This window comes from Marmota marmota, unplaced genomic scaffold, assembly GCF_001458135.2.
Source record: "Marmota marmota marmota unplaced genomic scaffold, marMar, whole genome shotgun sequence".
Taxonomy (NCBI): domain Eukaryota; kingdom Metazoa; phylum Chordata; class Mammalia; order Rodentia; family Sciuridae; genus Marmota; species Marmota marmota.
In genome coordinates this window covers 17,436,166-17,453,104 of record NW_026000048.1, presented here as the reverse complement: position 1 = coordinate 17,453,104, position 16,939 = coordinate 17,436,166, and the positions used below count along the sequence as shown (strand labels likewise).

At 38.2% G+C, this 16,939-nt stretch overlaps 1 protein-coding gene across 2 annotated transcripts in view; it reads right to left on the bottom strand.

Moving 5' to 3' along the window:
• Positions 1-16,939, bottom strand: part of Nebl (nebulette) — a 337,929-nt gene that overhangs the window by 201,947 nt on the left and 119,043 nt on the right. The window lies entirely within an intron of this gene.

The following is a 16,939-nucleotide window of genomic DNA, read 5'->3' as shown; positions in this document are numbered from 1 at the left end:
GACTCCCTATGGACACTTCTAGCAAACATGTCCTAGTTCTCCTCTTGCTTGGCCTTCTTCTTCCTCTCTTCCAGATACCTGGGAGTAACCTCGACTCCTCGCACGTCCAATCAATCACTTACTAACTTGTCTGCTAAATATATCTAAATTTCACACACGTCCATTTCCACTATACCTCTTTATTCTAGGCCACATCCATCTTCTAACACTTGCCAGTCTTTTCCTTCTGATCTGAGCTGTCAAAGCAAATATTCCAAAATGTAAATCTGGTCACACTATTCTCTGAATAAAATCTTTCGGTGGTTTCCCACAGATCTTAGAATACAGTCCAGCCTCCTGTCTTCCAAGGTCCCCAGGCCCAGGCATCTTCAGACTTCTCACTCACACTCCATTCCCTCACCATGGGCCACCACTCCACTCCCTGCAGTTTACCCCTCTTTCCCATCTCTCCTGGAAAGCTATTCCTCTTGCCTAGAACACCCCTCTCTCTTCCCTCCCCATTTCCCTGAATAACTGTGTTTATCTTTCCAGTCTTGCCTTAAATGTCACCCTCTCCAGGAAGCTTTCCTGGCCTCCCAAATTTAGGTTAGGAATGGACACTGGATGTACTTGACTTCCTCTGTTTTAGTATCTTACTCATTTGTATTTTGATTGACATGTCTCTCTGACTCACAATACAGTGAAAATTGTATGGCAGCAAGAACAGGCTATCTTGTCCCTTGTCAGAGCACAGTTTTGTCTATGTCTTCAGTCCCTATCAGGGTCTAATTCACAGTATGACCTCAATAAATGTTTGCATCAGGGAGGGATAGATGGGGAAAGGGTGGACAATGATTTCAGGGGTGCAGTTGGACAGGAGGAATAATTGCCAGTGTTCCACAGCACAATAGGATAACTTTGGTTGACAACAATTAATTATTTCAAAATAGGCTGTAGAGAGTTTTATTTATTTATTTTTGGTACCATGGATTGAACCCAAGGATGCTTAACCACTGAGCCACATTCCCAGCCTTTTTTTTTTTGATGTTTTATTTTGTGGGGTTTTTGTGGGGTGTTTTGTTTTGTTTTGTTTTGGGTGCTGAGGATTGAACCCAGGGCCTTTGCATGCAAGGCAGGCACTCCACCAACTGAGCTGTATCCCCAGCCCCTGACTTTTTATTTTGAATAGAGGTCTCAATAAGTTGTTTAGGGCCTCACTAAGTTGCTGAGACTGGCTTTGAACTTGCAACTCCTCCATAGCTTCTAGCATTATAGGCATGTGCTACCATGCCCAGCCGTAGAGAGAATTTTGAATGTTCCCAACATGAAGAAATGATACACCAATTACTTTAAATGGATAATGACATACCATGCACACACGTACTGAAAGGTCACACTGTGCCCCATAAATATGTACAATTACTGTGTGTCCATTAAAAATATTTGTATATAAATGAAATATGTAAATAAGCAAACAAGTAAATATTTGCAGACAGAAGAAATAAGGGAGGGAGAGAAGGAAAAGATAATAATCAGGCAAAGCCTAAGAGCCCACGGTGGGCCACAGGACAGCTGCAGTGGGTGACATGTGCATAATAAGAGCTGCCTTTTATGTCCTGAGATGAACTCCTGGTGATAAAGAGACAGCACTTCCTCCCCACGTGTAGGTGAAGACCTAACACTGTCCCATGGCTGCAGCTCTCTCCAATCATGCCTTCCCATGCCCAACTGGCACGAAAGGGACCTCTGATCATGACTCCATCATCACAAAAGCCATGGAGCTCAGACCTGCTCCCCAAAGGACATCCTTCCCATTTCCTTCCCCCAGTCCTTTTCCTTGCTGATGTCCACCTTTGTCTCTGCCTATGTTTCTCAGACATTCTCCATACTTTGTGGTTTCAAAGTTTACTCTCCTTGTAGAAGGTTCTTTTGGCAGCCCTGTCCCTGACATCCTATGAGAAGGCTGATTTTGTCAGCACCAATAAATTCTGTAAAACCTACTCGATGTACATTAGCCCTTCTGAAATAAAGGTGAACTATTCTGTAGCCACATTGAGTCACATGCATACTAGGAAAATGCATTCTCATTTCTCGTATTTTTCAGCATCCTTCAAGAACTTAGTGCCCCATGGAAGTCAATGTTCCATGTAACTTGAAATTAACTCCTTAACTGTTGAACAAATCTATTTTAATTAACATCCTTCAAAACCCTTACACCACTTTCTTGCCTTCATAGAGTATATACAAACCCAAATCATATTTTTTTCATAATAATTTGGAGACATCTTGGTAGGTATTTTCAGGTTACGTTATAAAGCCATGGTACTTTCAAAGTTTAAATAACCTAAGTTATATAAGATCATTGTGTTTTTATAACCACTAGACTGTGAAGAGATCATTGCTCACATACAGTACTCAGTACTGTATAATATTCTCTTGACATTTTCTTTTTCTATCTCAGAATGAGAAACTTGATAGCTCAATTGCTTTGAACCTTGGTCAACACTAGAGTTATACATTCAAGTAGGTTAGGTCTCTACCTCTCCTCGCCCTAAAGTCAGAGACTTTTGTCTCTCTGACTTTGAGGCTACACCCTTCTGGTGGCTACTTCTGAACTGTCCTCCAGTGAGAGAGAAGAGCTTGAAATTTGAATTTCACTAAACTTCAAAACATCGTAACTACCTAGCCCTATACTTTAAAGCTACAATAACAATTCCACATGATTTGTTTTGTTTTTCGAAATATGTTCTGTGGAATAAAATGCCAGATCTTCATGGTTCCATGATGTTTCATTCAAAGATTTTATGTATATATTTTGACTATTTTTAAAACCATAACTAAATTCATTCTCAAATGCATTGCAGAACCTTAGCCTGTTCAAACCCTATTGTACTATCTTATAGGCTTACTCATTTGAAAGTCAACCTTCTCTTGCCATTTATGCTTAATTAAAAATTCTATTTAACTTTTAAAGAGCATACTAAGATTGAGAAGTAAACTTCTGGGAGGGGGGTACAGTTTGCAAGTGCTTTATTGTGTATATATGAATTTCCTCTTTGTGGTGCACAATTGACTTTTGTTTGGATACTAATGAGACTCCACTTGCCACCCATACCTCTAATTGTGAAGTATCATTTCATAAAAGTAATCTAATGATTCTCACCATTGCACCTTACAATGAGAAAGTGTGATGGGTTTGGATTCACGAAATACACACACATAAATAAAATGCCACTTTTATAATGGTTGATATTGGCATCCTATAACAAGCTTATTTGAAAAAAGAGTTTTAAAAATTAAAGTTTCTGCAGTTTTTTACAAGACATGATCTGTTGACTTGATGACCAGAGCAATGAACTTTTATTAACAAGCTGTGCAAACTTGAGATTATATCTAGAACCATAACAAGATGTCAATGAGCATTTTCCAATTGCCATTTCAACACTAAAATTCGATGATTTTGCTAGGATTTCATCTCATACCAGTCAGAATGGCAGTTATCAAGAATACAGACAACAATAAATATTGGAGAGTATGTGGGGGAAAGGCACACTTATACATTGTTGGTGGGACTGCAAAATTGGTGCAACCAATCTGGAAAGCAGTATGGAGATTCCTTAGAAAACTTGGAATGGAACTTCTGTTTGACCCAGCTATCCCACTCCTCAGTCTATACCCAAAGGACTTAAAATCAGCATACTATAGTGACACAGCCCCCTCAATGTTCACAGCAGCTCAATTCACAATAGCTAAACTGTGGAAGCAACCTAAATGCCTTTCAATAGATAAATGGATAAAGAAACTATGGTATTTATACACAAAGGAATATTACTCAGCATTATAAGAGAATAAAATTATGGCATTTGCAGGTAAATGGTTGGAGTTGGAGAGTATCATACTAAGTAAAACAAGCCAATCCCCCAAAAACCAAAGGCTAAATGTTCTCTCTGATAAGTGGATGCTGATCCATAATGGTGAAGGGGGAAGCATGGGAAAAATGGAATAACTTTGATTAGGCAAAGGGGAGAGAGAGTAGGAAGGGTTGATGGGAGCAGGAAAGATGGTGGGATGAGATGGACATCATTACCCTAGGTACATGTATGACTGCACATATGGTGTGACACTACATCGTATACAACCATAGAAATGGAAAGTTGTGCTCCAACTGTGTACAATGAATCAAAATGTATTCTGCTGTCATATATACCTAATTAAAATAAATTAATAAAAAGTAATGATTTTGTAATAGTGTTTCAGCCACATACAACAGAACTTTTCTCTAAAGATACACAACAGGATGAAATTATTCACAAGTTTCACATAGGAGGAAAAGTTCAATTTAGTATTATAGCCAAAATAATAAATGCTGAAGAAAAGAAGTCATTCATATCCAAAACTACAAGGAATCATGAGTACTAAAATAATTTAAAATCTGTGGCTCTGGGAGATCCAAGCTATATTCAGAGCTAACAAAATTCAAAAGAATAAGGTCTCTAAAAAAATCAAATGCCTGTCAAGAATAAGTGGAATGGCTTCATGAGCTGGCACCATAAGACTCAGTAGAATAAGTGTAATTACAGAGATGGCAGCATGGACTTCATTATATAAAAATAATAATTACAATATCTGGAGAAACCTAATTAATTCTGCCAAACTCATCTGAAAATCCTGTCAAACACTAGCTTTCTCAATATCACGTCTATGTAGTAATGTCCATCTAAACTAGTCCAACAACATTCCCCTCTGAAGTCACAGTCTCAACTCCCACCACCACCCCCACCACTACCGCAAAGGCTAAGGGAAACCAGAGGGGCCAGCAGATCCCCATGAAATCACAGGAACAAAGAAGTGACGTATTTTAAAACTAATTGGTGGAACCATGCAATTAATTCTAACTCCTTCCAAATGCTGCATTTAAATGGTTGTGAAAAAGTCTCCCAACCATCAACATCTTGAGTAGAAGTATCAAGAAAAGAAGAGGACTTCTTCACCACGCCAAAAGGAAGGGTCACATGTTTCCTTTTGCCACTTTTTAGGAGTCCGAACATAGGACACAGGGCATAGGGTGTCCTATGGATGCTCCAAGAGAACCAGGAATAAGTGGAAGAAAAAAAATAAATAAAAGAGTGGATAACAGACTGACACATTCATAAATTTCTTGGAATATAAAAATACAACAGTGGAAATGTGACATATAATAGATTAGGAGCTGGCCGAGAGACCCAGAAGATAATGTGAAATATTTTCTTTTGTTTTGTTTTTGAGGGGCTGGGAATCAAATCTTGTGCATGCTAGGTGAGCACTTCACTACTGAGCCACACCCAGCCCTTGAGAAATGTCTGGGCATCGAATCAGAAGTCTCTCAGCGGAAGGACACAGGAATGGGTGAGCGTATCTATGGAGACTGGGCTGACAACCACAACAGATCCAGACTTCTACGAAATGCCAATGTCAAAATGATGAAAGGAAGAATCAAGATAACAACAGAAAGCTAAATCTGATAGACCAAAGTGAGGTCACAGAAAGATGACTTCAATTTTTTTTTTTTTAATTATGAGATAGTATCTTGCTATGTTGCCCAGTCTGGCCCTAAACTCCTGAGTTCCAACAATCCTCCTGTCCCAGTCCCCCAAGTAGCTGGGAGTATAGGTCACACCACCTCACCCAGCTCAAAACTGTTCTCTCTGTTAAACCTGGTTGATAAAAAATACAGAAGTTATAGAAATCCACTAGAGCAGAGTTGTGCGGGTGTAGAAAACAGAATAAGGAAATGGTAACCTCCTGGAGCTGGGAATGAGAAAGAATACTAGGAAGAAGAGTGATAACCTACAAATGCTGACTTCTTACCCAGAGTCCAGTGCTCACAAAGGTATAAAAGAAGCCAAATTGCCTGGGTTTAGACCGACCTCTTCCACCTAGCAGCTATGTATCTTTGGGTAGGTTTCTTAACTTTTCTGGCCTGGATTTCCTCATATAAACATAATGATAGCTCCTAGGCTGGTTACAAAACGAAAACACATAAATCATTTCCAATAATGACTGGCTCAGAGTGCACATTCAACCAAATTTCCACCATTGATAATAATAGGATTATTATTACTAATTACTTTCTCTTTGTTTTACTGTGAAGTGACTTCACCTCTGTGTCTCACTGCCTTCATCTGTATAATGGGGCTTCAACAATCCTCACTCTCTCATGAGGTTGTGTCTGGAAACACAGGAAAGAGCTTTTACAAATGGAAAACTACTGCCAACGTGAGACACTAATAACCCATTGAGACACAGAAAGCTAAGATCCTTACAAATGTATTTATTTTAAATCCTACATGTTAATGCAGTGGTTCTCAACCATGGCCCCAGTGGACATTTGACAGCAGTTAATGTCTGTAGATACTGTGGACATTTACTGGAAAGGAGAAGGCTACTAGCCCCTAATGAAGAAGATCCAGGAATGCTAGGAAACACCCTACAGGACACCAGACATCCAATCTCTCAACAAGGACCTAACCTATCTGAAATGTCAATCACGCTAAGATTCAGGAAGCTCATTTATAGATATACATCTATTTTGGGTTGTAGGAGGCCACTAATTTTAAGAATGCTAGCCCTTTCTAGCAAATCTCTTGTTTTATCCTTATCTCCCGCAAAAATCAAGTAGTCCACCCTCTCCCCTTTTGCCACCCTGTGGGCAGTAACTCCTGTCTCCATCCTCTGCCTCAAGGGCACTTGAACCCTCCCTCTCTGGTTTTCTGTTTATCTCCACTGCTGCAGTTATACTCAAACAAGAGAATCCAAGAGCAGACTAATAAAAAATAAATAAATAAATAAATAAATAAATAAAAACAAGAGCAGAATTTAGCTTCCAAAACTATCATTATATCATGATTTCCTGTGGGCCCTCTGTAGGAAAGAGTGAATTCAGCAGTCTCACATGCCATCGTTTGAAAGGCCTGCTTCAACACTGGGCCCTGGCTGATGTTTGAGAACTTGAATTTCGGGAAGGCTTTCATCACCATTAACCAATAAGAGTGACTGACTCCCTGAGCCCAAAGCAGTTTGTACAGACAAACACCTGCTTTCCTTATGGGCGTCTGGAATTTGCTAATAAACTCCCAGGAAAAACCTGGGCACTGAGTCTCTAACAAGCTTCGCTAGTTGGCAACATTTGACATGTGTTGTCACAACTTGTTCCTGAGGGAATTAAGTGAATCGCATGTGACTCGGCTAGGAGAGGACCCTGGAAGCTTGCAGCATTGCTTCTCCGGGGAGTGCTGCATGCGTTTCTGTTTGCCGTTTTGCTTGGTATCTTTTCACATTTCCTATCCCATTGACATATAATCTATTATGTGTCAAATTAATGTATTTTTATCTTCCAGGAAATTTATGAATGTGTCAGTCAATCATCCACTGCTTCTTTTATGTCCTGACCCCCATCACTGATTCCTGGTTCTCTTGGCATCCATTTGTCATGCCCCCATGCCTTCTGTCCTATGTTAGGACTCCTAATATAGCCAGGGGAGAGGTCAGGCTGTTTGACTTTGCCAAGAGATAAGAACGGACCTCCTAAGGAAATGATCAAACCTGGGGAAGGTCTTGGGGACCCCCAAGGTCTCTCTGCCTTTGTCTCCTTCATGAAAGAGGAAGTGTCTAAACATTTCTTAGTATATTCTCTATGTTTTAAGGAAAGTGCAACTTTAATTCTTAAGAACATTTAAAAAGTAAAAGCTTGCTTTGCCAGTGCTAACTTTGCAAGGAGAAGGACTAGACAACTCTGCTTTGGCCCAAATTTTACGCTCTGATTTGATTAACCAAGAGAGTAATTTTATCCAAGAGCCAAAAGTATAACTGTTTTGGATGTAGGGAGATTATTGAAGGTTTTCATACATAATTTTAACTATTTCTCCCTAATCTGAACAACTGCAACAATGATCATTTTGTATCATTCAAAATTATCCTTAAATATTGAAAAATAAGACGTTTTTAAATAAAAAGACTGTCAGAGAGATTACTACCATCAGATCATCTGTGAAGCTATTTATAAAGAGCACATTTCAGGAAGAAAGAAAAATAACTCTAAAATGCAGAATATGATCAGTAAGCAAATAAAATGTAAATGTGCACAAATACCTACACAATGGTAGAATAATAAAAGTGTTTCGAATTTTTTTAAGACAAAGCTAAAATACTACAGAAGTTGAAAGAACAGTTTGACCTTTTCTAAGGTCCTTCATAAAAAGGGTTGGGATATTATTAAATTTCAGATTTTGCTTAAATACATGTAGTAAAATTTTGACAATAATCATATAGAATGGGAATGGCCCAAATAAATTCAAATCCAATAAAACAGAAAAAATAAAATTTTTGAAAAGTACCAAAAAATCTAATTAAATACAATAAAAAAGGAAGGAGACGGGGGGCGGGGCCACGGAGCAGTACAGAATAAATAGGACAAATAGAAATTTGGCAATTAGGGGAAACAATTATCATAAAATTTTAAATGGGCAATACTTGGTCATTGAAAGACAAATATTGTCATAGTTTTTAATTCCACTATAAAATAATTGCACTAAAGACAAAAAAAAATTTTAAATAAAGGTGTCATTAAGAGTAGAGATACTAAATAATTACTAGAAGCAGTGGCACATGCCTGTAATCCCAGTCATTTGGGAAGCTGAGGCAGGAAGATCACAAGTTTGAGGCCAGCCTTTTCAATTTAAGCAAGACTGTGAATCAAAATTAAAAAATAAAAAGAGCTGGGATATAGCTCAGTGGTAGAGCACCCCCTGGGTTCAATTTTCAGTATCAAAAAAAAAATAGAGATACCACATAATTAGAAAGGTTAAATTCACTGATAAAGGTATTATTCTAACTCTAAGTATACCTACTATAGCTTCAAGCCTTTCAAGTGAGTGGGCATGTATGTATACATGGCAGGGAGAAGATGTAAAATTGGTAAGACAGGAAAAGCAGCATATTTACCAATAAGGAGAGATTTCCACACCCCAATCCCAATTCTTACTAGGTCAAACAAGCAGATGCAAAATGAGTAAAGGTAAGCAACATGTGAATTGTGGAACCTGTGCCAATATCAGATCTGTCCCCATGCATAAAGGACATTCAAACTATGTACCACAGTACATCATGGCACTCAGCAATCAGGAAGGACCTCTGACTAATCAGAGCAGACCTGGCCAGGATCCACCCAAGGGTCTCAAGGCTGAGTCTGGGTAACTGTCAGTTTGGCTCCAGTGGTCCCCACGTAGAGGAAAAGGCAGGACACCGGTGTGCCCATGTGGAATCAGAGTGGACAAAATTTAAAAAAGGACAGTTCTCTCTGCTGTGGTGCCAACCTTATTTGTGAACTCCTGTACCATTGGACATAGCTGGCCTAGGGACACCAGACTGTGAAAAGGTAACAGTGTGAACCTGGCATGATGCAGGCTTAGAGACAGCAGTGGCAGGGGACACAGAGAGAGGGAGAGAGAACCAGCACAGGGCAGGCAGAGAACATCACATGCTAACTCTGAGAACACCCCATGCCATGGCTGCACCAGGAAGGAAACACACACCCAGCACAAAGAGCTTGTCACCAGCAAAGGGAACAAGAACAAACAGCAGGACAACAGAAGCCAGGCAGAGCCACTGAGGCTGGCCTGAAACCACATCTACCCACCAAGAGCTAGGAGGCCCAGGGAGCTGGGGAGATGGAGCAACGTCAGGCAGAAATATGAACTGATAAATTTACATCTATGAAGCGCTGTGTTCTCCAGAAAATGAAAATGTTAACAGATTTGTTTAAGGAAGACCTCCTCCGATGCCTAGAAATTTTGAATGGAAGCCAGCTCCAAGCTGCCGTGGCAAGAATGGAAAACAGCCGTGAACTTGCCTTTGCAAAGGCTTTGGCTGACTCTGAACTTGTCATTTCTCTTCCTTTCATTTTTTTCTTTTCCACCTGGAACCCAATGTTAGCAGAAGGCCTGAACCCCAAAAGCCAAGCCTCGGGCTTTCTTCACTCATTCTTCAAGGGCATTCTTCGTGAAGGCTTCATTCCCCCAAAGCATCATTTAAAACTCATATTCCTTGTACCTGAAGTATTGTGTTTGTTAGTTTAAAGAACAATAAAGGAAAAAATGGCATGTTATGCGAAAGAGAGAAAACCTGAAAATCTTTTCCCTTAAGGAGAAATGTACCTAGGAAATTTTATTAATCATCTTGAAAAAAATAATCCTATTTGGGTTATTTTTTCAGGTATGTAAAATTGCATAAATGAAAAAAGTTCTCACATTAAACATCTGAAGCCTCTCATAAGGCATATGCTAGCAATTCTACCTATTTCCACTGATATTCCAGTCTGGGAACTACCAGGATGATCACCATTTAATAGAGGCATATTAAAATAATACCTTTTTATATGCAGGGTCAATCCAGGCATCTTGTACCTAATAGAACCACTTAAGAAAAAAATTTGTTAGTGGACCATTAGCACCTTGGCTAAAGACATATCATAATTCTAATCATGACATTCTTCCAGGGTTTTCAGGTTTAATGTGCTTCTTCTGCACATACCTGGCTATGGCATCAGTGCGATGATGTCTTTTCATAAATTCCCTTCAGCAGCCATCCTCTCGTTCTTAATTCTACCACTAATCTTTTTTCCCCACAGCACCTCTATAAACAACTCACACACTACCGCCGCTGGTCGCAAAACATCAATTTTATGATTTAAAAAAAGAAAAAAAGAGAGACCGTGAATTAGAGCAAGTAAATGGGGAATGCCTTTCAGAAAGGCAGCTTACGAGAGCAGCTGATAGATAACATAAAAGCGAAAAATGGATTATGATAATGTAGGCCTCATACATGAAATACAAGTCCCAGCTGAAAGGAGTTACAGAATCCAAACCCCTGGCTCTCCAAAGGGCAGTCAATAACCTGTCTAACAATTTACCAAACTCTCTTTCTGGCTGTAAGGGTCAAACAACTTGCCACCTATTGATTTACTTCCTCAGCAAGACTCCATTGTAACTTCTCTCATGTATTTATAAAAGAAGGCATTATCAAAAGGATTACACGGCAAACCCGACCTACCACACTGTGAAATGCTTATCAGCTATTGGAAAATGTCATCTAGATTTTGAATGATGGCGTAAAAAGCAAGAAATTAATATGTGCGCACACTTGGGCACACACATAACCTACATGTTGTTTAAGAATGAGCTGGTATTGATCTGGTATTGATCATGGGACATCTACTACACGGAAGTAGGTGACATAGAGCACTCAACACCAAAACGTCACTGTGGATTACAGCCAAGAATATACCCAGATTTGAGACTTGAGAACCTGAGACATTACTGAAGTCTGAAAACTACCAAAACAAAGCTTATAAGAGAACAGAACATTAGAAACACAAAAATATCATATTATACACACACATATATATTATTCCTTTGATAAAGATAATATGGTGACTATTGTAAATTCCCAATATAGATAAGAAATAATTACTTAAATAATAATTTATGGGCTAAAGAGAAGAGAAAAGCATTGAATAATTCTATTTTTAAGAAAAGACCTGTGTCAGGAGGATCATGAGTTCAAAACCAGCTTCATCATCTTAGCAAGGCCCTAAGCAACTCAGCAAAATCCTGTCTCTAAATAAAATATGAAAAGCGGGTAGGATGTTGCTCCGTCGTGAAGCATCCCTGGGTTCAATCCACAGTACCAAAAAAATAAAAAAAACCAACCAGAAAAGACTCATGTAAAACTAGAAATGTAATATTTCATTCAGCTGTGTGTTCTCTATAATAATTGTATAGTCTCACAGGAAAGCTTATGGCCAAAAAATAAGCCAAATAAATTAGGGGAAACTAAGAATTAATAAGAACAACAACAACAACTGCTGGCATAGTGGAGCATACTTAGCTCAAGTGCTACCTTGTGTGCTCAGGACAGACATTACTAATCACACTGATCTCTGCAGAGTCCAGAAAAGACCCAACTTCTTCTCATGACAATAATCTAGGCAACTGCTGACAAACGTTCTGGACCACAGGGCGAATTTCCTTGTGAATTTTCCTTGATGATGAATCTATTTAACCATTGGCCTCCACAACAGAATTAGAGAACTATCCGTGGGGAGAGGGGGACACTGTTCAATACACTTCAATTTGTTAAGTTTCAAATGGTGCACATTACATTTATTTAAATATGGTTTCCCAGGGTGGGCAGACTGAGGGGAGAAAAAAGGAAATTATACTCAAATTGGCATCTTTCACACCAGTATGTATTAAAGAAAATGAACAGAACACTTTGTGTAACCTCACCATGACTGTGTCCTTGGCTCTGAGAGCAACCCACCGATCAGGTCTCACGCCTTTCCTCAAGGCAGAGTCTAACCACAGAATAGATCAGCTCTTCTTTAAATGCACTTTTCCCTGGTCATTGATTATATAATTAAGCTAAAATTCAATAGATCATTATACTTCTGCTGTGTTCAGTGCCTTGGATCAGGAGAAAGATGTCAGCTTTAACCCTTTTCCATTGCAGGTTAATGGTATAGGAAGAAAAGAAGGATTTGTGAATGGTCTATACTAGGTTCCATATTTTAAAAGAAATATACATATTACCTACAAAAAATTATATATATATACACACATATATATATATATATTGTGTGTGTGTTTATGTGAACATGTGTGTATAGAATACACACACACATGCTTCCAACTCAAATGGCAAACCAAGCTCCTACCCCCCAAAGCCCAACTGAAATATTTTAAATGTGCGTATTATACACAAATATACAGAGAGAAGGAGAAAGATTATTGTTTAAAAGAATAAAGCATTGAGAGTAAAAAGATTGAAGATAACTTAATTGACAGTCAACAGGATCAGACTGATAAAAAACCACAACAGTCAAAAACACCTGGCAGAGGGTGGCTACAGAAATGTCACCAGGGGCACAATGGTCAGACTATTCAAAGAAGCCTATCCTCACCAGCTGACTGTGTTCCAGAATTTGAAGGGTTCTTCACCCTCACTAGTCCCTCCTGTGCACCTCAGGAAGCTGGCCTGTCGATGCTTCGGGCCACTCACAGCCCTTGTAGAAGCCCACAGTCAGCATGCCCAGCCCAAGGTAAGATCTCCTCAGGAGCCAGACCTCCCCAGTAGAGGAGGAAATCATGCCAGCTACCTGTGCTGCTCAGTCTCCTCTTTGTTCCTAAAAACAGAGACAAAGGACCCCCTCCCACACCAATCATTAAAACCCAGCTGCAAGAAAGAAAAGGACAAAAATGTAAATGAAAGAGGACACAAGAAAACACATCCAGCCCCAGAAGAAACAAGAAATTCATGCATGAAAACTTTGAAAAAAACATTGAAAAGGACATGCCATAGCATTATGTTGACTATTACAACATAATCAAATTAAATCAATAAAGAACAAATTACTAAGGGGAAAAATGGAAATAAAAAACACCAAAGAACCTTGGAAAATTAAAAAATAAAAATATACTTGTTGAAATTAGTGGTTCACACAGGCTGAGATGCGGGAGCTAACCACAAAAGGGGTTCCAGGAGAGAAGAATTGTTTGAAGTAATGAAGTTTTCTATATTTTGATCATGGTGGTGGCTATTCCACCATGTGTGTTTGCCAAAACATAGAACCAGATTCCTAAACAAAGGAAATTTACTCTATGCAAAGTTTTTTAAGGAATTTTTCAAATATGTGGTTGTTGGAATAAAGCCATGAAGAGAGAAAATAATGGATGATTTGTCAAACTAGGGTTGTTTGAGATGAATCAGAGAAAACTGCTATAAAGGAGACCAAAAAGATAAACAATATGAAGAAAAGTTAAGAAATCTGTGGACAAATCAATTTAATAAGAAGTTCACAAACAAACAAAACAGTAAATGGAGGACCACTTTCGTCCTTACCACTAAAGGACAAACTAAGTGCACAATAGAAAGAGCAAAGAATCTTAGCTGGCATGCCCTAGGGAGAGTTCAGAATCCAAAAATTGAGTAAATCCACAGAGAGTTTCTAGAGAGGGAAACAGTTTGCACACAAAGTTACAATATCTTCAGTCTTCTTATCAGCAAAACTATGCCTTTGGAATCTGGAGGGAAAATAGTTCTCTGCCCTACCTATGAGGACAACCACATGACATTTTCAGTCAGGCTGGGTCTCAAAATTATAATCCATGCACCCTAAATTTTAAAAAGTTAATATAAAATATTTTCTATGACAATAGGAAAATTCAGGAGAGCACTAAGTGATATACCAAATTCAGTGGCACTTGAAAATTATCCAAAAGACACACCGTAGGAAATGCTTTTGACCTCACAGCTCAGTACACACAGAGATGTGCATGAAATGAAAGCTTCAAAATAATACCCAGGCCTGCTTTGTGTAATATCCCATAACAATTCCTCTTATTCTAATACATGTCTTTCTTTCTTTCTTTCTTTCTTTCTTTCTTTCTAATGCTGATCTTGACCCACTAATCAATGTCCTGATCCAATCCACAGTTCAAAAACCAAAGACCTAACAGAATATATATATATATATATATATATATATATGTATGTATATATATATATATATATATATAAAATATATTTCAAATATCTCATATATTTTATCAAGATATATAGATATAGATATAAATATATAATATATATACACATATATCAAGATTATGAAGACTCTGGCATGTGGGATGCTTCTTTTGAGTGGCAGAGGTTCAACAGCATAGGACTATGTGGGCAGAAGTTTCTGAAATACCAACTGACAATTTTCACTCTGTTTTTGCCCCTTATCTCCAACTCCTCAACTTCTCACTCAGGCAAGGCACTCCTTTCAGAGTCCATAGTCCCAGTAAAGGACAATAGGTAGAAGGCAGAAGTTGCCAGCTAATCTCTACTTCATCTTACCTAATGCCTACAACCATTAAAGAGAAGGCACGAGCTGTCCCTCAAGGGAAAAACACCATGAAGTAAGTGTCTCTAAGACAATATCACTCAGGTTAAGAAAGGAGGGAAATACAGAGTGAATCCCACCTCCATGTACATCCACAAAACTGGACTCTAATTAGAATAAGATATATTCCATGCATGTAGCATGTATAATTTTATCAAAATGGACTCTACTGTCATGTATAACTGAAAAGAACCAAGTTTTTTGAAAAAGGTGAACAAAGAGAATAAAGTTTTGGATACAGGGACATTGGACACCTTGGTAGTGAACTGAATGGATCCGGAACTGAGAACCAGGCAACAAAATCAAGATGGCACCTGTTGCCAAGTCCTGGCTATACATAAACCCCTAATAACTAGTCACATCCCAGGAAAAAGGAGGTGAAACCCCACACTGATTTATGTCAAGTTTTTATAAAACTTAATAAGTTACAAAAACTTAAGTTTTTAAGCCAGAATGAGAACTTAAGTAGAAGTTGTCACAGAAAAATAAAGTTGTACTTGTGGCACAACTTGGTCTGGGACTAAGCTAGACTTTCAACCATTAAGTTTCCTTCCAGTGGGCCAAACCACACAAACAATTCTGCAACAAGAACTGTGTGCATAATCTATACTTCAAGACCTATTTTTGTAGAATTTAATTTGGTAGAATTAATCTGTAGGTAAAGCACAAAAAACTCAACTATGATTACTACATAAATGTAACTATCATAAACCTTTTCATTGCTAAAATGGTAAATATCAATACAGCTCACATAAACAAAAGCTTTCTAGAATCTTTAATAATTTTTAAGAGTTTAAAGGAATCCTGAGACTAAAAATATTAAGAACTATTTGAAATCACTGAAGGGGTAATTTTCTGTTACTTGAAATCATGAACATTCCTAATCAATAAAATTGTCTAATGGACTGAAGCACAAATTATACACTGAATTCTGTGTTTTAAACTAGATTTTGCTCACTTGCTACATTCAGAAAGTTCAGACCAAAAAAAATTATTTGAATGTTTTGCTTAAAAAAAAAGTTAAGGACTTTGGTCTGAATTTTTAGATTCTAAATGAACGAGGTCCAACTTAATGAGGTAGCACTTAGTTGTATTCGTTATTTGAAAATGTTCTAATATTTAATGTTAAAATTTTAAATTGTAATCACCTCTATGAGTATTTCAATTTTAAGTAATCAACTTTACCCTCAACCCTGAAACCCTCATTCCAGGGCTTGCATTATTTTTTTGAATAACATGCCAGCTTCTCTCTAGAGCTACTGATGCTTCTTCATAAGCTCACAAAGATACTTCCATGGCACCAATACTGCAATAGCACTGTCAAGACTGAGTAAAGACAATGCCATCACTGTCAGTGACAACTGGGGGGGCGGGGGCGGGGGGGGGAAGGTTGTCAGAGGACACAGAGAAACCAAGAAGAAAATGGAAAAATTGAACTAAAGAGAGAAATTGCTTTTACTAAATAAATAAAATAAGGTTAAACTAATTTTTAGCCCATTGTTAAATTCATCTAAGATATAAAAGAACTAGAAAGATATTTATACATAGAGGCATACTGTACCCCTGACTATTAAAAATCAAACTCTATGATTATTGAGTACCCACTTTAGTGCCAGGACCAGGTTTGCAACATCTCATTTAATTCTCCCAACAACCATGTGGCCTAGGTACTCCCCTTGCTTACTTTTTGACTGAGGAAAGTGTGCCTTAGAGATCATACTGCTACTGAGTGTCGGATCCAGGAATGCGACCCAGGTCCACCACATAAGCGAGGTGCTAGACCGTACTCACGAACTGGATCATGGGGGCCAACTGTTCAATTTTGCAGAATTTGGGAACGAGTTGCTAAGTACTGCCATATTTAAAATTAAACTATATAAATTTACAAATAAGTAATAAAACAAGTCAAGTTGATAAAATGAAATCTCATTATTTTATTAGTGTATTATTACATATGCTCCTGGAATTCTATACATCTAC